This window comes from Arachis ipaensis, chromosome B6, assembly GCF_059453495.1.
Source record: "Arachis ipaensis isolate K30076 ecotype BB chromosome B6, ASM5945349v1, whole genome shotgun sequence".
In the NCBI taxonomy this organism is placed as follows: Eukaryota; Viridiplantae; Streptophyta; class Magnoliopsida; order Fabales; family Fabaceae; genus Arachis; species Arachis ipaensis.
In genome coordinates this window covers 76433808-76456055 of record NC_142441.1, presented here as the reverse complement: position 1 = coordinate 76456055, position 22248 = coordinate 76433808, and the positions used below count along the sequence as shown (strand labels likewise).

Here is a 22248-nt window from a genome sequence, read left to right as displayed (position 1 = left end):
AGTAAGCAATAAGGCTAGGCACCAATGGTTTGGACCTTGAGACAAGTGTCTGTGGTGCTCCTGTGTGAGGGATCTACTTGGATGAATAAGCTCTCAGGGGTGCTTTATCACTTGGACTTGGGTTAACTAACCCGGGAATATAAGCTGAAAATCCACTATCAAGAGTAACCCTCACCACAGAGCATTTAGTAACCCAAAGAGGTGCTGGACACCAAGGTCTCAAAAAAAGAAAATAAAGGAACTATATGCCTGTGGTGTGTATGTATGGGGGAGAGACTTGAGGGAGTAAGTCCTTAGGGGTGCTTCAACACCTAGCACCTTGAACCAACTGGTTCGGGAGTGTTGGCTGAAAGCTTATCTTAAAGAGTTGCCCCCTTACAGAGCACTTAGCCTAAATAACACAAATAACCTTTGAAATAACAATAAAAGGATCAATGAATAAAAGTCTCATGGGATATAGACAAAGTAAGTGTTTAGGGACATGATAAAGGTCTGAAAGCCAGTAATGGAATGAACCTAAGTTGCTATGCATGAAACCACCATAAAATCAGTAACATGACATCCACAAGAATGACTCATTCCTCTGGATATTCCATTCATCATTCTCTTGTTCCAGTACTTGCTTAGGGACAAGCAAGCTTTAAGTTTGGTGTTGTGATGCCAGGGCATCTTGGCCAGTTTCACTGACCTTTTCTTTACTGTTTTTAGGTTAGTTTCATGCATTTCCTTAGGAAATAAGCTAGTTATGGGTAGATATTCACTTACACCTTGATTCAAGCATACATTGTGCATTTCACATTATTTCATGAGGATTTTGCATAAGTTTAGTGACAAATTATATGTTGCATTGCCCATGACTTGGACTAGAACTTTGATGCACTCTATTGCTTGATTTCAGGACCAAAGGAAGCAAGGAAAGGGAGGAAACTTGCAAGATTAATGAGAAAAGTGATTGCCAATGACACTCTCAAAGCCATCATTGCCCACGTTAAGAGTCACGTTAACTAAGTTAACGTGAACTCTAACGTGGAAAAGGGAAGTTGAGCCAACGTTAGTGACACTTAACATTGTCACTAACGTTGGCAAACACTCATGAATGGCCACGTTAGAGCCCACGTTAACCTAGTTAACGTGACCTCTAACGTTAAAAGGGGAAGAGAAGCCAACGTTAGTGACATTCAACATTGTCACTAACGTTGGCCTAAGGATGCAACACACCACGTTAACTCCCATGTTAACTTGGTTAACGTGGGAGCTAACGTAAGAAGTGAGAGTTGTCGACAACGTTAGTGACACTCAACATTGTCACTAACATTGGAAGCAACCACACAACCCCCCAAGGAGCCACGTTAACTTCCACGTTAACTTAGTTAACGTGGAAGCTAACGATGAGGAATGAATGATGAGCCAACGTTAGTGACACTCAACATTGTCACTAACGTTGGGATGGCTAAGAATGGCCACGTTAGAAGCCACGTTAACCTAGTTAACGTGGACTTTAACGTGAGATCTAGGGGCACATTGGAACGTTAGTGACAATGCTGAGTGTCACTAACGTTCTCGAAGGTTGGCAAGGCCACGTTAGAAGCCACGTTAACCTAGTTAACGTGGGCTTTAACGTGAAGCAAAAAGGGGCACACTAGAACGTTAGTGACAATGTTGAGTGTCACTAACGTTCTCGAAGGTTGACAAGGCCACGTTAGAAGCCACGTTAACCTAGTTAACGTGGGATCTAACGTGAGGCAAGGGGGTACATTGGAACGTTATTGAAAATGTTAAGTGTCACTAACGTTCCCGAACTTATACTTTCACTAAATGATTAACACCCCTTACGCCCTGAGCTAAAGTCTCTGCCCGCTTAACACTTTCTCTCTGCAAGTAAAGCCAAGCCCAAATGAAGAAAAGAACTGCTTCAAACTCAAGATCCAAAGGCCCAAGACTCGAAGAGCAAACTAGAAGCTGAGAAGAGTAGTATATATAGGAGTAGCTTTGAATTGTAAAAGAGAGTTTGAGGAGGCTGGAAGAGGATAACTACTCTCTGTATTTTACTTTCTCTGCATTTTCTAGTTTTATGATGTATTCTCCATCTTTGTTTTCATTTTCTAGAGCTATGAACAACTAAACCCATTTCATTGGGTTAGGGAGCTCTGTTGTAATTTGATGGATCAATACTAATTTTCATTATTCTTCTTCTATCTTTTCTCTTGATTTTACTTGAAAGCTTTCGATCTTCATCCAATTGAGTAGTTATCTTGGAAGAGAAGCTATTCAAACTTGGATCTCTTTTGAACCTTGAAAGAGGAATGAAGAGATCAAGCTAGAAATGCTTTCTCATGCTGGACCAAATTAGGTTTGGATGGGTATGTGACTATAACCCTCTCAATACTTGATTTGGGAAATGCATGTGGTATAATCAGTGACCATACTTCATCTCTTCTCATGAGCAACTGACCAAGGAATTGGCTATTGATCAAGATTTGAGAGATTGAATTGCAAGAAATTGTAATTCAATCACTTAAGATTGCCAAGGAGATCAATGAGTGCATTGATTGAGGAAGAGATGAAAATGAACTTGATCCGGAGAATTGCAACATCTCCTAAGCCCAATGAACTCCCATCTCTGATCTTACCCATTCTCTTTAATTTCTGCCATTTACTTTTATGAGCAAATCCCCCATTCCCATTTACAATTCTGCAATTTATTTTCAGTTATTTACTTCCAATCCTTTAATCCTAGCATTTACTTTTCTGTTATTTACATTCCCGCCATTTTATTTTCTGCAACTCTCAACCAAAATTCTGGATTCGCTCAACTAGAACATTCTTCTAATTAAAGTTGCTTGATCAATCAATCCCTGTGGGATTCGACCTCACTCTATTGTGAGTTTTTACTTGACGACAAATTCGGTACACTTGCCGAAGGGAGATTTGTTGTGAGACAAGTTTTCCGTGCATCAGTTTTTGAGTAGTTTTCTTGACTCTTGGCCTAGACTAAGAGAATTGAGTGACCTTGAGTCATTGGGTCTCATTGAATTGGTGATTTGAGAATCCTTGGTGGTCAATTTGATAACCATTGATACTAACCTATTACTAAGTTAATTGGTAGCTAGGTTAGGCCTTATGGATTGATGTTGATCAAGCCATTTGATATACTTCACGTATAGAGGTACACTTAATGAGCTTGGTTCCTCATAATTGTCAATATATAGTTTGTTGACAAGGATGGTGATCTCAATTTTCCATGTCTTAGCCAAGAGTTCTTTCCATTTCTTTTATTAGTTCTTGTTATTTTACTTTCTTGTCATTTATACTTTCTTGTCAATTTCCAAATCAAAACTTCCCCTTGCATCTTCATAGACAATAGTTGAGCACTTCATTGCAATTCCTTGTGAGACGACCCGGAGTTTAAATGCTTCGGTTAATTCTTTTTGGGGTTTGTACATGTGACAACCAAAATTTTTGATTGAGGAGGATTGTTTGTTGGTTTGGAGCTATGCTTACAACGAGAATTTATTTGTGAAATTCTATACCATCAAATTTTCTCTTCATCACCCCTACCCTCAACACAATCCTCATTCACCATATTTTCAAACACCAAATCAATACCATCATCCACCTCCTTACACACCACTTCAAGATACCTACCAACATGAATCACCTCCTATATATACAACCTTCCTCCCAAATAATGAAACCCATTTTTCATCACAATGTGAAACTTTCCCACCCTTAGCCCAAGAACCACAAGACCTTCAAGCCTTTATCCAATAGAAAGAAGGATTCTGAAGGATACAAGGGCAATTTGTGACAACCATAGCCGAAGTGGTGAACCACTTAGTCCTCTTACGCTCATCCGATCAAGACACTTTTCTTGAAGAATGTGAAGGATCAACTAAAGAATAGAGTGAAGAGAATAATGTGGAGCCTCAAGGGAAAGAAGAATAGTTGGGTCATGACATGCAACAAGAGGGAGAAAGTGGAGTATTGGAATTGGAGGAGAAAAAAAGAGAATTGAGGGATATTGATCAAGATGAGGATTCCATCATTAATGATTTTTTATCCTCCTTGGTTAATCCCCTTAATGATCCTAATGATCCTCTTCCCATTGAGTTTGAGAGATACATGGAGGTAGACTTTTCACAACCTCCATGTTATGATGTGAGTGATGGAGAAGAGGAGGAAAAGGTTGGTGAGGAAGGAGTTGACAACCAAGAACGTATTGAATGGGTGGCAATTTCAGCTATGAGCTTCATTGGCCCCCATCAATATGCTCTCTTGGAGATGGACTACCAACTCAAGTTCTTTCTTGGGTTGGTAGATGGTGGAGAAAAGGGTGTTGGTTGCCAAGAGAATCCAAGGTCCTTCAAGAAGAATAATTCAAGAATCGGAGTTCAAGAATGGTGATTTTTGGAAAATGTTGGGTTGTTACAAGGGCCAATTAGGAGCTTATCCATCCGGCTTGAAGCATAAAGATCAACAAGAAAGTGAATGGATGCCTAGAATATGGGATCCCGGAGGTAACATCTTTCTTACCCTTTCTCTTTCCTTATAATCCTAGTTTCTTGCATGTTTGCTTGTCTTAGTTAGCTTAGGATTAGTTTAAATTTGAGTTTATATAGGTTGAATTGCAAATGGATCATGATTTTGTGATGTTTTGAATGTTTTGGGGTTGAAATGTTAATTCATCTAAGGCATAACACCTTAGAAATGAAAGAAATTTTTTTGCAAAACAGGGCATCTATGCATATGCACGCTGCTGTGCGTGCGCACACAACTGTAAGTTTTGCGACCTGTGCAAGCGCACAAGCTTGTGCGCCCGCACACTCTTTGTATTGCCCTCTGTTCGCAGCGCCAACAAGGTCTGTGCGTGGGCGCTCCGTTGTTTTCTTTGGTCTGTGCGTGTGCACCACCTTGTGCGTATGCATGCATGTTCCTTATCGTGCTCTTTGTGCGGCCGCACAGTGAAGAACTGAAGATTGATGGTTTAGAAGTTATAGTAAACTCTCGTTGCAAGTATAGTTACTAAACCAAGCAATCAACCTTTCTTATAAACGTTTTGGTTGTCACAAGTAACAAACCCCTTTAAAATTGATAACCAAGTATTTGAACCTCGGGTCGTCTTCTCAAGGAATTGCAGGGAAGTATGTTCTTATTATTGGTTATGAGTTTTGTAAATTGGGGTTTTTGAAAGTGAGGAACAGGTAATTTAAATAACAAGGAAAATAAATTGCAGGAATTAATAAATTAATATTTAATGAAACTCTTGGTGAGGTATGAAAATTAGAAGTCCTATCCTGGTTATCCTTATCGATTGTGATGAGAATTGGATTTTTCTCCCACCTTGTTAACCTCTAACTATGAAGGTAAGTTAAGTGGATGAATTAATTTTGATTCCTCAGGTCCTAGTCTTTCCTTGGGAAAGGCTAGAGTTATTAGAACTCGAATTAATTCTTGAAAAATTCTAATTTTTAGTCAACAATGAGTTTGATAACTCAAGTATCTCTAATGACTCAACCAAAGCCAAAAGGGAAAATCCAAATTATTTATATCATAAATAAAAGAGAGAACAATCATAAATCTGAATTACCTCAAATTGCATTAAGTAAAGAAAATCAATCTAAACATAAAGAGTTCATAAACTAAATTGATAAAATAAATAAAAGGAACATTGAACCTGAGATGAAGAAAAAATAATCCCAAATCCTAAAACTAAATCCTAAGAGAGAGGAGAGAACCTCTCTCTCTAAAAACTACATCTACTCTAAAAATTGTGAATATGAAAGCTTATTATGAATGGATGCATTTCCCCACTTTATAGCATCTAATCTGTGTGTTCTGGGCTGAAAACTAGGTCAAAAACAGCCCAAAAATTAACCCCTGTGATTTCTGTTACGTTCAGGTCGCGGGAAAGTGACGCGGAGGCGTCGTCCACGCGTCCGCGCGGACTGAAGTTCGCAGATGCGACGCGGGCGCATCATTCACGTGTTTGTGTCACCTAACGTTGGGACAGCAATGGCAAATTACATGCGAAATCGAAGCCCCGAACGTTAGCTTTCCAACGCAACTGGAACTGCGTCATTTGGAGCTCTGTAGCTAAAGTTATAGCCGTTTGAGTGCGAAGAGGTCAGGCTGGATAGCTTAGCAATTTCTCCAACTTCTTGTATTCCTTCCACTTTTGCATACTTCCTTTCCATCCTCCAAGGCATTCCTGCCCTGTAATCTCTGAAATCACTTAACACACATATCAAGGCATCTAATGGTAATAAGAGAGGATTAATCATAGGGAACTTAAGGCTAAAGAAGCATGTTTTCACTCAAAGCACATAATTAGGAAGGCAAATGTAAAACCATGAAAATAGTATGAATAAGTGGGTAAAGAGTTTATAAAAATCACTCAATTAAGCATAAGATAAACAATAAAATAGTGGTTTATCAACCTCCCCACACTTAAACATTAGCATGTCCTCATGCTAAGCTCAAGAGAAACTATAAAGGGGTGAAGAGGAATGGTAGATTAATATGAAATGCAACCTATCTATATGAATGCAGCTACATGCAAAATGTTTCTACCTACTTAGTTAAAAGTAAACAAATCCTTCAAGAAGAAATATGAAGTGGATTTTACTAATTCAAATCATGAAAATGAAGTACAAATAGACTTGCAAGAAGAAAATAACTCATGAAGGCAGGGAATAAGGAATTGGGCATCGAACCCTCACTGGGAGTGTATACACTCTAATCACTCAAGTGTTTTAGGTTTGATTCTCTCAATTCTCTACTAACCATGCTTTCTAAGGCTTGCTCTTCATCTAACAATCAACAAAAATTTAATGCACATATACACATATCAAGAGGTCTTTTAAGGGCTGTAATGGGGTTAGGGTCAAGGTAGGATTGTATTTGGCCAAGTGGACTAAAATCTGAATCCTTAATTAACTTAAACTTTCCACCTAACTTTAGACAATACATGTAATCATAATACCACATCTAACTATCCATTAACCATGTTTTCCACATATTTATGCATTCTAATTTCAAGTACAGTACATATGCATTGCTTTCACCACTTACTTTGGGGCATTTTGTCCCCTTTTTGCTTAATTGCTCTTTTTTTTTTCTTTTCTTTTTCTCACTTTTATATATATATATATATATATATATATATATATATATATATATATATTTTCTTTTCTTTTATTTTTCTCAATGCACATAATTAAATTATTGGATGCATGAATCATGTCCTAAACATTTTTTTTTTACATTTTCAGAAAATTCTAACATACTCAATTCTCAAATCAAATGTTTCCAAATTCAACTTTCCTATACTTAATTCATGAGCACTCTCACTAGTCTAAGCTAACCAAGGATTCAAATTAAGGACATTATTGTTTTTCGCTAAGAGTTAATGATGTGCTAAAGTAAAGAACAAAGGGGCAAAATAGGCTCAAATTGGTTTGCAAGGGATAATGAAGGGTTAAGGCCATATGGGTATGTAAGCTCAGTGAAACAAAGGCCTCAATCATGTAAGTGTATGCATACATCAAACCATGGAAATATAGAATTAAGCAAGACAAAGATCACAATTTTAGAGAGAACAACACACACCACAAATAAAATATTGGTTGGTAAAATGCAACCAATTCAAATAAGCTCAAAAATCTCACAGGTTTTGTGTGTTCGAGCTCTAACCATGTTCCATTATAATATTTCTTCAAACAAGTGTAACATTAAATTTTATTCAAATTAGTGAAATGCTCTAAAAAGGTTTTTTTGAAAAAGAAAATATTACTTCAACCAAGTGGTAAAATATGCACAAAATTAAATAATCATGCAATCAAACATGCAAATGCAACAACTAACAAGGAAAATAAACCATTGGTATTTGAGAAGGAAATACTAACCCACGGAAGTCGGTATCGACCTCCCCACACTTAAAGATTGTACCGTCCTCAGTACATGCTGAGATGTGCAGGTAGACGGGTTATTCCAACTGATGCTTTTCTTCAAGGATTGTGCAGATGGACTCATTTGTTTTTCGTGATAGAAGTTTCTCCCTTTTTTCGTCTTCGGTGGCCAGCCTGAAAGAAGAGAAAAAGAAGAACAGTAACCCAGAAATAAAGATAAAATAAAATATGGTTGGGTTAATGCCAAATGAGGGTCTCAATTACATGGTAGCTACAACATGCAAATGAGAAAACAGTAGAAGTACATGGCAAATCAAGAGTGCAAAAATTTGCAAAAATAGGGAAGAGAGTGTGGGTAAGGAGATAATATAAATTCATGTCAATGTAAAAGTAATACAGGTATAAAAGATTGACATTGGTAAAAATAATATTACCTATCCAGAATAAAACAAGTCACTAAGCACCCAAAATAATTCAAGAGAAGATGCAACAGTTAAATAAGAAAATTAACACCAAAGGAAAAATAATGAATTTAGAAAAGAAAAGAAAAATATGCACAAAATTAAGATGCAATGAATGAAATATTCAAATAAATTAAGTAAAATAAAGTGAAAGATAAGAAGAATGAGAAAGGAAAGAACGGAAGAATAAGTAAGTAAGAAATGAGGGAGGAAAAATTAGGATTGGGAAAGAAAAGATAAGATATTTGGCAAATTAGGATAAGCTGTGCGGCGCAAGCGACGCGGACGCGTGGGGCACGCGGTCGCATGACTTGCACTTATAGGGATTGATGTGGTCGCGTTGGTCACGCGGTCGCGTGACACAGTTTATGCTACTGGCGCGAGGGCAGCCTCGCGCTCGCACAACTCTCTGTTCGAAACTTAGTATTGCCAAAATCCAGGGTGACGCGGTCGTGTGATTGACGTGATCACGTGAGTGGCCATTATGGGGGTATGACGTGGACGCGTGAGCCATGCGTCCATGTGGTAGGGTTTGTGCGTTCAGCACCAGTCCAGCACCACTCTTGCACATCTTTCGGTCGTGCACCCTTTCTTACGTCGATTTCCAGGTCACGCGGCCACGTGAATGACGCGGACGCGTGGGAGGCATGTTTCCCATGTGACGCGGACACGTCAGCGACGCAGTCGTGTGGGATGATTTGTGCCAAAGGCACGCCTCCAGCCACGCTCTCGCGTGACTTTCTGTTTACTTTCTTTTCTTCACAACGCACTGGTGACGCAGACGCGTCAGCGACGCTGCCGCGTCACGTGCGTGCTTTCCCTTTTTTTATTTTTTATTTTTATTTTTTAATGCAAAATGCAGAATGCAGTATGCAGATGCTGATGCAGATGTTATGAATAATTCCAGGTTCAATAAAATAAAACTCAAAAACAAATAAAACTAAATAAAAAATGAAAAAGGAACGATCATACCATGGTGGGTTGTCTTCCACCTAGCACTTTTAGTTAAAGTCCTTAAGTTGGACATTTGGTGAGCTCCCTGTTATGGTGGCTTGTGCTTGTATTCATCCAAAAATCACCACCAATATTTGGAATTCCAATGGCCTCCGGGGTCCCAAACTAGGCACGTAAAACCCTTGAGCAGTTTTAAATAGGTTCTCAGGCTTCCAGTATGCTGAATGTCAGAACAGATTCCAGGATCCCAAACCTTGCTTTTACACCCATCTTTGTGTTGATCATCATGATTCCATCCGGGTAGCAAGCAATCTGAATTCTCACTAAAGCGGCCAAACAACTTCCTAGACCCATTCAGTTGAGCTCTACACCAACTTTTGCGTTTAAATTTTGAGCACACAACCATGTTGAACCTTGCTTGACAACTCCAACCACTAACCATCTTCCTCTTACTCTTAATGCCATAAAGAGCTCTAAGTTAACCATCCGTCTCCAGTAGCCCATATTCAAGAGGAATTAAAAAGCTAAGGGATATGAATTTTACCCACTTGAATGTTGTGAAGGATGATGGCAACTTAGGGGGAGGTATTGTTAACGAATTTGCAAGCTCCACTCCCTTGTGCTCTTCTCTGACAACTTCCACCTCTTTGCAAGTTTCTTCAATATCAACCTCTTCCTCTTCGTAGCTTTCTTCCAATTCAATCTCTTCTTTATTGCTCACCAAGGGCATGGGAGGCTGTGCTTCTGCTTCTTTAGTCTCCATCTCTTGATCAACCTCTTTCAAGTCTTCAACCATGATCTGCCTTGGAGGTTGTATGCTCTCCTTAACATCAACATCTAACACCATGGAAGGAGGCTCTTTGACTAGACTTTCCAATGGAGGTACATCATCTCTTAAGTCTGCAACCACTTCTTTCTTAATAGTTGCTGCTTTGTCCAGTTGTTTAAGTATAAAATCGTACTCATCCTCGATGATTTTCTTTCCATGACAACTCCTTTCAACTACTCTTTCATCTTCAAGGGTCTCTCCTACCTTTACCCGTAGGGCCTCCTCTAGCTCTTTATGAAGTATGGATTCGTGAAGATGATTCCTTCTTTCCTGTTCCATATCAATAGCATAATTGGGATCATCTTGCTCTTGGATTGATGGATGTGGGTGCTCTTACATGGAGGTGGTGATGGGATGAAAAGATCATTATGTGGTTGAAAAGGAAGTGCACTAGAGCTTGAGGGTTGAATATTAGAGGTAGAAGGTTGGTTCATGCGGGATATAATATTTTGGAGTGTAGAGGTGAGACCAATGATGTTAGAGATGAGTGTATTGTTATCCAATAGAGGTTGGGGTGGATCTATGTATGGCTCATTCGGTTCATAGGGTGGTTGGTATGGTGGATGTGGGTTAGGGTCATATGGAGGTAAATGGTGTAAAGGGGCTTGTGAGTTTGGTGGTCCAAAGTCATGTTGAGGAAAGGGTTCATAGGCATATGGTGGTGGTTGTTGATAGTCCATTGGAGGTGGTTGTTGCCAAGAGGGTTGATCAAATCCTTGTGGCTCCTCCCATCTTTGATTGTTCCAACCTTGATGCCTGTTCTCATTGTAATTTCTTCTTCCTGCAACATAATTGTAACCAGACTCATAGCGATGGGGGTGAGAACTCATGATAACAAATAAAAATTTAAAAACGAAAAATAAAAACAAATTGAAATTAAAAGTTTATTGAAATTTAAATTTTTAAATTTGAAAATTAGATTTTGAAATTTGAAAATTAAATTTTGAAATCTGAAATTTGAAATTTTGAATTTTAAATTTTTGAAATTTGAATTTTGAAATTTGAAATTTGAAATTTGAAATTTAAATATTGAAATTTGATTTTTGAAATAGGATAAGATAAGATTTTGAAAAAGATATGTTTTTTTTTGAACAAGATTTAAATTTTAAATTTTTAAATTTGAATTTTGAAAATTGAAAATTGAAAATTGAAATTTTGAAATGTTGAATTTAATGAGGAAAGAGAAAAACAATAAAATGACACCAAACTGAAAATTTTTAGATCAAAACGAAGAAAACAACTAAGAACAACTTGAAGGTCAAGATGAACACGAAGAACAACTTGAAGATCAAGATGAACAACAAGAAAAAAAAAATTTTTTTTAAATTTTTAATAACTAAATAAAAACCAATAACCTCTTAATTTACGAAAAGGCAAAAATAAAAACAAAAATAAAAATAAATAAACAAGCAAAAAGCAAATATTTATAATAACCAATAATAAGGCACACGTTTGCAATTCCCCGGCAACGGCGCCATTTTGAAGAACTGAAGATTGATGGTTTAGAAGTTATAGTAAACTCTCGTTGCAAGTATAGTTACTAAACCAAGCAATCAACCTTTCTTACAAACGTTTTGGTTGTCACAAGTAACAAACCCCTTTAAAATTGATAACCGAGTATTTGAACCTCGGGTCGTCTTCTCAAGGAAATGCAGGGAAGTATGTTCTTAATATTGGTTATGAGTTTTGTAAATTGGGGGTTTTGAAAGTGAGGAACAGGTAATTTAAATAACAAGGAAAATAAATTGCAGGAATTAATAAATTAATATTTAATGAAACTCTTGGCAAGGTATGAAAAATAGAAGTCCTATCCTGGTTATCCTTATCGATTGTGATGAGAATTGGATTTTTCTCCCACCTTGTTAACTGATGAGCGGATAATTTATACGCTTTTTGACATTGTTTTTAGTATGTTTTTAGTAGGATCTAGTTACTTTTAGGGATGTTTTCATTAGTTTTTATGTTAAATTCACATTTCTGGACTTTACTATGAGTTTGTGTGTTTTTTTGTGATTTCAGGTATTTTCTGGCTGAAATTGAGGGACTTGAGCAGAAATCAGATTCAGAGGTTGAAGAAGGACTGCTGATGCTGTTGGATTCTGACCTCCCTGCACTCAAAGTGGATTTTTTGGAGCTACAGAACTCGAAATGGCGCGCTTCTAATTGCGTTGGAATGTAGACATCCAGGGCTTTCCAGCAATATATAATAGTCCATACTTTGGCCAAGAATTGACGACGTAAACTGGCGTTCAACGCCAGCCTTCTGCCCAAATCTGGCGTCCAGCGCCAGAAAAGAATCCAGAACCAGAGTTGAACGCCCAAACTGGCACAGAAACTGGCGTTCAACTCCACAAATGGCCTCTGCACGTGCTACACTTAAGCTCAGACCAAACACACACCAAGTGGGCCCCGGAAGTGGATTTATGCATCAATTACTTACTCATGTAAACCCTAGTGACTAGTTTATTATAAATAGGACCTCTTACTATTGTATTAGACGTCTTTTTGACCATCTTTGAACGCATTGTTCTTAGATCAGAGGGGCTGGCCATCTCGGCCATGCCTGGACTTTCACTTATGTATTTTCACGGTAGAGTTTCTACACTCCATAGATTAAGGTGTGGAGCTCTGCTGTTCCTCAAAGATTAATGCAAAGTACTACTGTTTTCTATTCAATTCTTCTTATTTCGCTTCTAAGATATCCATTCGCACCCAAGAACGTGATGAAGGTGATGATTATGTGTGACGCTCATTATCCTTCTCCCTCATGAACGCGTGCCTGACAAACACTTCTGTTCTACATGAATTAAGCTAGAATGAGTATCTCTTAGATCTCCTAACCAGAATCTTCGTGGCGTAAGCTAGAATGATGGCGGCATTCAAGAGAATCCGGAAGGTCTAAACCTTGTCTGTGGTATTCCGAGTAGGATTCAATGATTGAATGACTGTGACGAGCTCCGAACTCGCGATTGCAGGGCGTTAGTGACAAACGCAAAAGGATAGTAAATCCTATTCCAGCATGATCGAGAACCGACAGATGAATAGCCGTGCCGTGACAGGGTGCGTGAGCATATTATTCACTGAGAGGATAAGATGAAGCCATTGACAAGGGTGATGCCTCCAGACGATTAGCCGTGCCGTGACAGGGCATTGGATCATTTTCCCGTGAGATGACCGAAAGTAGCCGTTGACAGTAGTGATGTATCACATAAAGCCAGCCATGGAAAGGAGTAAGACTGATTGGATGAAGATAGCAGGAAAGCAGAGGTTCAGAGGGACGAAAAGCATCTCCATTCGCTTATCTGAAATTCCTACCAATGAATTACATAAGTATCTCTATCCTTATTTTATTATATAACATTCGAAAACACCATTATCACTTTATATCTGCCTGACTGAGATTTGCAAGGTGACCATAGCTTGCTTCATACCAACAATCTCCGTGGGATTCGACCCTTACTCACGTAAGGTATTACTTGGACGACCCAGTGCACTTGCTGGTTAGTTGTATCGAAGTTTTGACAATTATGAATTAATATCAAAGCACCAAGCTTTGGAGCCATTACCAGGGATTGTTCGAGCCTGGACATCACAATTTCGTGCACCAAGTTTTTGGCGCCGTTGCCGGGGATTGTTTGTGTATGGACAACTGACGGTTCATCTTGTTGCTCAGATTGGGTAACTTTCTTTTCGTTTTCTGTTCAAAAAATTTTTTAAAAATATTTTTCAAAAATTTCTCCTTTGTTTTCGAAAAAAAATAAAAAAATAAAAAAAATAATAAAAATGTTTTCAAAAATTTTATTCAAGATTTTTAAGAATGAATTCTAGTGTTTCATGAAGCATGTTGAAGCCTGGCTGGCTGTAAAGTCATGTCTAAATTCTTTTGGACTGAGGCTTCAACTAATAACTTCAATGCATGTAATTCCATATATCACAGCTTGGCTGGCCATTGGCCATGTCTAGTATTTTGGACTGGAGCTTTCATTGAAAGCTTGGCTGGCTAGTGAGCCATGTCTAATTCCTGGACTGAAGCTTTAGACTAACATGGCAAGATTCCTGGAATTCATATTAAAAATTTTGGAATCCTTATTTTTTCTTTTAAATTTTCGAAAAATATAAATAAAAATCCAAAAAAATTAGAAAATCATAAAAATCAAAAATATTTTCTGTTTCTTGTTTAAGTCTTGAGTCACATCATAAGTTTGGTGTCACTTGCATGTGCATCTTGCATATTTCGAAAATATCATGCATTCATAGTGTTCTTCATGATCTTCAAGTTGTTCTTGGTAAGTCTTCTTGTTTGATCTTGATGATTTATTTTTGTTTTGTGTCTTTTCATGTTTATCATATGCATTCTTGAATTCTTAGTGCCTAAGCATTAAAGAATTCTAAGTTTGGTGTCTTGCATGTTTTCTTTGCATTAAAAATTTTTCAAAAATATGTTCTTGATGTTCATCATGACATTCAAAGTGTTCTTGGTGTTCATCTTGACATTCATAGCATTCTTGCATGCATTCATTGTTTTGATCTAAAAATTTCATGCATTGCATATTTTTCATGTTTTTCATAAAAATTCAAAAATCAAAAAAATATCTTTCCATTTTTCTCTCATCAAATTCGAAAATTGAGTTGACTTTTTCAAAAAATTTTTAAAATCAAGTTGTTTCTCATGAGTCAAATCAAATTTTCAATTTGAAAATCTTATCTTTTTCAAAATCTTTTTCAAAAATCAAATCTTTTTCAAAATTATTAGTTATTTTTGAAAATTTCAAAAATATTTTTCAAAAATATTTTTCTTATTTTTATATAAAATTTTCGAAAATAACTAATCAATTAATGTTTTGATTCAAAAATTTGAAGTTTGTTACTTGCTTGTTAAGAAAGATTCAAACTTTAAGTTCTAGAATCATATCTTGTGATTTCTTATGAATCAAGTCATTAATTGAGATTTTAAAAATCAAATCTTTTTCAAAACTAATTCCTATCATATCTTTTCAAAAATATCTTCTTATCTTATCTTTTTCAAAAAGATCTTTTCAAAATATATTTTCTAACCTCCTAACTTCTTATCTTTCCAAAATTTGTTTCAACTAACTAACTAACTTTTTGTTTGTTTCTTAACTTTTTCAAAACTACCTAACTAACTCTCTCTCTCTCTCTCTAATTTTCGAAAATATCTCCCCTCTTTTTCAAAAATTTCTTTTTAATTAACTAATTATTTTTATTTTTATTTTTATTTCAAAAAAAAAATTTCGAAAAAAATACTAACAATTTTCAAAAATCACTAACTCTTTTTCAAAAATATTTTCGAAAATTATCCCTCCCCCATCTCATTCTATTTATTCATTCATATCCTAACATCTCATTTCACCTCTCTTCCATCCTCACAGTTGTGTTTCTTCCATTATATTACATTCTTTGTCTCCCCCTCTTCTTCCACTCACACAGGGATCCCTATACTGTGGTATAAAGGATCTCCATTATTATTATTATTTTTCTGTGCCTTCTTCTTTGTCATATGAGCAGGAGCAAGGATAAGAACATTCTTGTGGAAGCAGATCCAGAACCTGAAAGGACTCTGAAGAGAAAATTAAGAGAAGCTAAAATACAACAATCCAGAGAAAACCTTTCAGAAATTTTTGAACAGGAAGAGGAGATGGCAGCCGAAAATAATAATAATGTAAGGAAGATGCTTGGTGACTTTACTGCACCTAATTCCAATTTACATGGAAGAAGCATCTCCATTCCTGCCATTGGAGCAAACAACTTTGAGCTGAAACCTCAATTAGTTTCTCTGATGCAGCAGAACTGCAAGTTTCATGGACTTCCATCTGAAGATCCTTTTCAGTTCTTAACTGAATTCTTGCAGATATGTGATACTGTTAAGACTAATGGAATAGATCCTGAAGTCTACAGGCTCATGCTTTTCCCTTTTGCTGTAAGAGACAGAGCTATATTATGGTTGGATTCTCAACCCAAAGACAACCTGAACTCTTGGGATAAGCTGGTCACGGCTTTCTTAGCCAAGTACTTTCCTCCTCAAAAGCTGACCAAGCTTAGAGCTGATGTTCAAACCTTCAGACAGAAAGAAGGTGAATCTCTCTATGAAGCTTGGGAAAGATACAAACAGTTAACCAAAAAGTGTCCTTCTGACATGCTTTCAGAATGGACCATCCTGGATATATTCTATGATGGTTTATCTGAGCTATCAAAGATGTCACTGGACACTTCTGCAGGTGGATCCATTCACCTAAAGAAAACGCCTGCAGAAGCTCAAGAACTCATTGACATGGTTGCTAATAACCAGTTCATGTACACTTCTAAAAGGAATCCTGTGAATAATGGGACGCCTATGAAGAAGGGAGTTCTTGAGGTTGATACTCTGAATGCCATATTGGCTCAGAATAAAATATTGACTCAGCAAGTCAATATGATCTCTCAGAGTCTGCATGGAATGCAAGCTGCATCCAACAGTACTCAAGAGGCATCTTCTGAAGAAGAAGCCTATGATCCTGAGAACCCTGCAATAGCAGAGGTAAATTACTTAGGTGAACCTTATGGAAACACCTATAACTCAACATGGAGAACTCATCCAAATTTCTCATGGAAGGATCAAAAGCCCCAACAAGGCTTTAATAATGGTGGAAGAAACAGGTTTAGCAATAGCAGGCCTTTTCCATCATCAACTCAGCAACAGACAGAGAACTCTGAACAAAATGCTTCTAATTTAGCAAATCTAGTCTCTGATCTATCTAAGGCCACTGTAAGTTTCATGAATGAAACAAGATCTTCCATTAGAAATCTGGAAGCACAAGTGGGCCAGCTGAGTAAAAGGATCACTGAAATCCCTCCTAGTACTCTCCCAAGCAATACAGAAGAGAACCCAAAAGGAGAGTGCAAGGCCATTGACATAAGCGCCATGGCCGAACCTGTGAGGAGAGGAGAGGACGTGAATCCCAAGGAGGAAGACCTCCTGGGACGTCCAGTGATCAACAAGGAGCTTCCCTCTGAGGAACCAAAGGACTCTGAGGCTCATCTAGAGACCATAGAGATTCCATTGAACCTCCTTATGCCCTTCATGAGCTCTGATGAGTATTCCTCTTCTGAAGAGAATGAGGATGTTACTAAAGAGCAAACTGCCAAGTTTCTTGGTGCAATCATGAAGCTGAATGCCAAATTATTTGGCATTGATACTTGGGAAGTTGAACCTCCCTTGTTCATCAATGAACTAAGTGATCTGGATCAATGACATTGCCTCAGAAGAGACAGGATCCTAGAAAGTTCATATCACCTTGTACCATAGGCACCATGATCTTTAAAGCTCTGTGTGACCTTGGTTCAGGTATAAACCTCATGCCCCTCTCTGTAATAGAGAAACTGGGAATCTATGGGGTGCAAGCTGCTAAAATCTCACTAGAGATGGCAGACAGCTCAAGAAAACAGGCTTATGGACAAGTAGAAGATGTATTAGTAAAGGTTGAGGGCCTTTACATACCTACTGATTTCATAGTCCTGGATACTGGAAAGGAAGAGGATGAATCCATCATCCTAGGAAGACCTTTCCTGGCCACAGCAAGAGCTGTGATTGATGTTGACAGAGGTGAAATAGTCCTTCAATGGAATGAGAACTCCCTTGTATTCAAAACTCAAGGATCTCCCTCTGCAACCATGGAGAGGAAGCTTGAAAAGCTTCTCTCCAAGCAGAGTCAACCAGAGCCCCCTGATGAATGGATTTTTGACGGTTTAGAATTTCACAAATGAATTCTCGTTGCAAGTATAGTTTCTAAACCAATCACTAATCCTTTCATACAAAAAGTTGTTTGTCACTAGTACAAACCCCTAAAATTTATAAACCGAAGTATTGGACCTCGGGTCGTTCTCCCTAGGAATTACAATAAAGTGTCTTGTTATTGGTTATGAGTTATTTTGGGGTTTTGGATAAGAAGCATGGAAAGTAAATGGCAATGAAAATAAACTAACAACTATAAAAGGCTCTTGGTAAGGTGTGAGAACTAGAAGTCCTATCCTAGTTATCCTTCTCAATTGTGATGAGAATTGTTCATTGCTACCACTTAGTTAACCCTTACTAATTAAAGGAAAGTCAAGTGGATGAATTGACTTGAGCCACAAGTCCTAGCCAACTCCCAAGGAAAGACTAGCTTTAGTGCACTCCAAACCAATTAGCAATCTCTCCAATTATCAATCAACAAAGGAATTAGATAACTCAAGTGTCACTAACTACTCTACCTAGGCCAAGAGGAACAAAATCTACACTAAAACTAAAAGAGACATTTCAACAAACACATAGAATGCAATAGAAGTAAACATTATTAATTGCAAGAATTAAAGGAATCTACAACTACAAAGGCAAGAGATCAACAATAGAAAAGCAAAGAAGAACAATTATTATGAATTACCTCTTATTGAATTGGAAGAATGTAGAAGGAACAATACTAGATCTACAACAAAGTATATGAACAACATAAAGGAAATTACAACAAAAGAATAGAAGAAGAATGAATGTAACAACAAGGAATTGAAAGGTAGAAGGAGATGAAAGCAAAGATTAAAACCTAGATCTAAAAACTAAACCTAATTCTAATCCTAATTCTAAAGAGAAGAGAGAGCTTCTCTCTCTAGAAACTAACTCTCACTACTAAACTAAGCTCAAACTAAACTAATGGTAACTAACTTCTAAAGTATGAAAAGTATGTGAAAGTATGTTGATTCCCTTTCAATCCATGGCTTAAATAGCATCAGAAATGAGTTGGATTGGGCCCACAAGGCTTCTAAAATCGCTGGCCACGTTTTGCTTTAAGTGAACCAGGTGTTAGCAACGGCGCGTGCGCGTACTATGCGCGTACGCGTCATCATGAGCGGTTCAACCATAGCAAATCTTATGTCGTTTCGAAGCCCCGGATGTTAGCTTTCCAACCCAACTGGAACCTCATCATTTGGACCTCTGTAGCTCAAGTTATGGCCGATTAAGTGCGAAGTGGTCGGCTTGACAGCTTTCCGGTTCTTCCATTTCTTCATGAGTTCTCCAACTTTTCATGCTTTCTTTCTTCATTCCCTTGATCCAATCTTTGCCTCCTAAACCTTAAATCACTTAACAAACATATCAAGGCATCTAATAGAATCAAGGTGAATTAAATTTAGCTATTTTGAGTCCTAAAAAGCATGTTTTCACTCTTAAGCACAATTAAAGGAGAATATACAAAACCATGCTATTTCATTGAATAAATATGGGTAAAAGGTGATAAAATCCCCTAAATTCAATACAAGATAAACCGTCAAATTGGGGTTTGTCACCCCCACAGTCAAACTCTAAGTTTGGTGTTGGGAGGCCACAACCAAACTCTAAGTTTGGTGTTGAACTCCCATATCCAAACTCTAAGTTTGGTGTTGAACTCCCATATCCAAACTCTAAGTTTGGTGTTGGAGAGTCTCAACAAAGCTCTGCACATCTGTGAGGCTCCATGAGAGCCCACTGTCAAGCTATTGACATTAAAGAAGCGCTTGTTGGGAGGCAACCCAATGTTTATCTAATTCTTATTTTTATTGTTTTTCATGTTTTCTTAGGTTCATGATCATGTGGAGTCACAAAATAAATATAAAAATTGAAAACGGAATCAAAAAACAGCAGAAGAAAAATCACACCCTGGAGGAGCATCTGTCTGGCGTTCAAACGCCAGAACAGAGCATAGTTCTGGCGCTGAACGCCCAGAATGGGAGCATCCTGGCGCTGAACGCCCAGAACAAGCATGGTTCTGGCGTTCAACGCCAGAAATGGCAGCAAAGGGGCGTTGAACGCCCAAAATGGGCACCAACCTGGCGCTGAACGCCCAGAGTTGTGTGCAAGGGCATTTTACATGCCTAAATTGGTGCAGGGATGTAAATGGCTTGACACCTCAGGATTTGTGGACCCCACAGGATCCCCACCTACCTCATCATCTCTCTTTCCATTCATGATCATCCCTTCTTTTTTTTTTCCATTTACCACTCACATCCATATACCCACTACCTTCAAAAATTCAACATCTCTCTCCCACCCAATCCCACCCATATGGCCGAATACACACTCCCATCCATCTCCTCCATATCTTCTTCTTATTCTTCTATTCTTTCTTCTTTTGCTCGAGGGCGAGCAACATTCTAAGTTTGGTGTGGTAAAAGCATAGCTTTTTTGTTTTTTCCATAACCATTGATGGCACCTAAGGCCAGAGAAACCTCTAGAAAGAGGAAAGGGAAAACAAAAGCTTCCATCAAGGGTCTATAGCTCAGTGGTAGAACATTTGACTGCAAATCAAGAGATCCCTGAGATACCTCAGGGGATACATTTTCTTCCACACAATTATTGGAAGCAACTAAGGGTGGAACATCAAGAGCACTCCATCATCCTTCATGAAATCAGAGAAGATCTAAAAGCAATGAAGGAGGAGCAGCCAAGGCAAGGAAGAGACATAGAAGAGCTCAAGGACATCACTAAGGTGGACTCATTCCTTGTTCTTACTTTCTCTGTTTTTCATTTTCTATGTTATGTGCTTATCTATGTTTGTGTCTTCATTACGTGATCATTAGTAGTTAGTAACTCTGTCTTAAAGTTATGAATGTCCTATGAATCCATCACCTCTCTTAAAATAAAAACTGTTTTAATTCAAAAGAACAAGAAGTACATGAGTTTCGAATTTATCCTTGAACTTAGCTTAATTATATTGATGTGGTGACAATGCTTCTTGTTTTCTGAATGTATGCTTGAACAGTGCATATGTCTTTTGAAGTTGTTGTTTAAGAATGTTAAATATGTTGGCTCTTGAAAGAATGATGACTAGGAGACATGTTATTTGATAATCTGAAAAATCATAAAAATGATTCTTGAAGCAAGAAAAAGCAGCAAAGAACAAAGCTTGCAGAAAAAAAAAAATAAGCGAAAAAAAAAATAGAAAGAAAAAGAAAAAGCAAGCAGAAAAAGCCAATAACCCTTAAAACCAAAAGGCAAGGGCAAATAAAAAGGATCCCAAGGCTTTGAGCATCAGTGGATAGGAGGGCCTAAAGGAATAAAATCCTGGTCTAAGCGGCTAAACCAAGCTGTCCCTAACCATGTGCTTGTGGCGTGTAGGTGTCAAGTGAAAACTTGAGACTGAGCGGTTAAAGTCAAGGTCCAAAGCAAAAAAAGAGTGTGCTTAAGAGCCCTGGACACCTCTAATTGGGGACCTCAGCAAAGCTAAGTCACAATCTGAAAAGGTTCACCCAATTATGTGTCTGTGGCATTTATGTATCCGGTGGTAATACTGGAAAACAAAGTGCTTAGGGCCACGGCCAAGACTCATAAAGAAGCTGTGTTCAAGAATCATCATACTGAACTAGGAGAGTCAATAACACTATTTGAAATCTGAAGTTCCTATAGATGCCAATCATTCTGAACCTCAATGGATAAAGTGAGATGCCAAAACTATTCAAGAGGCAAAAAGCTATAAGTCCCGCTCATATGATTGAAGCTCTGTTTCATTGATAGTTTGGAATTTATAGTATATTCTCTTCTTTATATCCTATTTGATTTTCAGTTGCTTGGGGACAAGCAACAATTTAAGTTTGGTGTTGTGATGAGCGGATAATTTATACGCTTTTTGTCATTGTTTTTAGTATGTTTTTAGTAGGATCTAGTTACTTTTAGGGATGTTTTCATTAGTTTTTATGTTAAATTCACATTTCTGGACTTTACTATGAGTTTGTGTGTTTTTCTGTGATTTCAGGTATTTTCTGGCTGAAATTGAGGGACTTGAGCAGAAATCAGATTCAGAGGTTGAAGAAGGACTGCTGATGCTGTTGGATTCTGGCCTCCCTGCACTCAAAGTGGATTTTCTGGAGCTACAGAACTCGAAATGGCGCGCTTCCAATTGCGTTGGAAAGTAGACATCCAGGGATTTCCAGAAATATATAATAGTCCATACTTTAGCCAAGAATTGACGACGTAAACTGGCGTTCAACGCCAGCCTTCTGCCCAAATCTGGCGTCCAGCGCCAGAAAAGGATCCAGAACCAGAGTTGAACGCCCAAACTGGCACAGAAACTGGCGTTCAACTCCACAAATGGCCTCT

The 22248-nt window shown here is 37.9% G+C and overlaps 1 non-coding gene across 1 annotated transcript; it reads right to left on the bottom strand.

Annotated features, from left to right (window-relative positions):
• Positions 1-16203: 16203 nt before the first annotated feature.
• Positions 16204-16311, bottom strand: LOC148561401 (small nucleolar RNA R71). The gene has a single exon (XR_015888088.1). It is a non-coding gene; the product is annotated as a small nucleolar RNA R71 (small nucleolar RNA).
• Positions 16312-22248: the final 5937 nt, after the last annotated feature.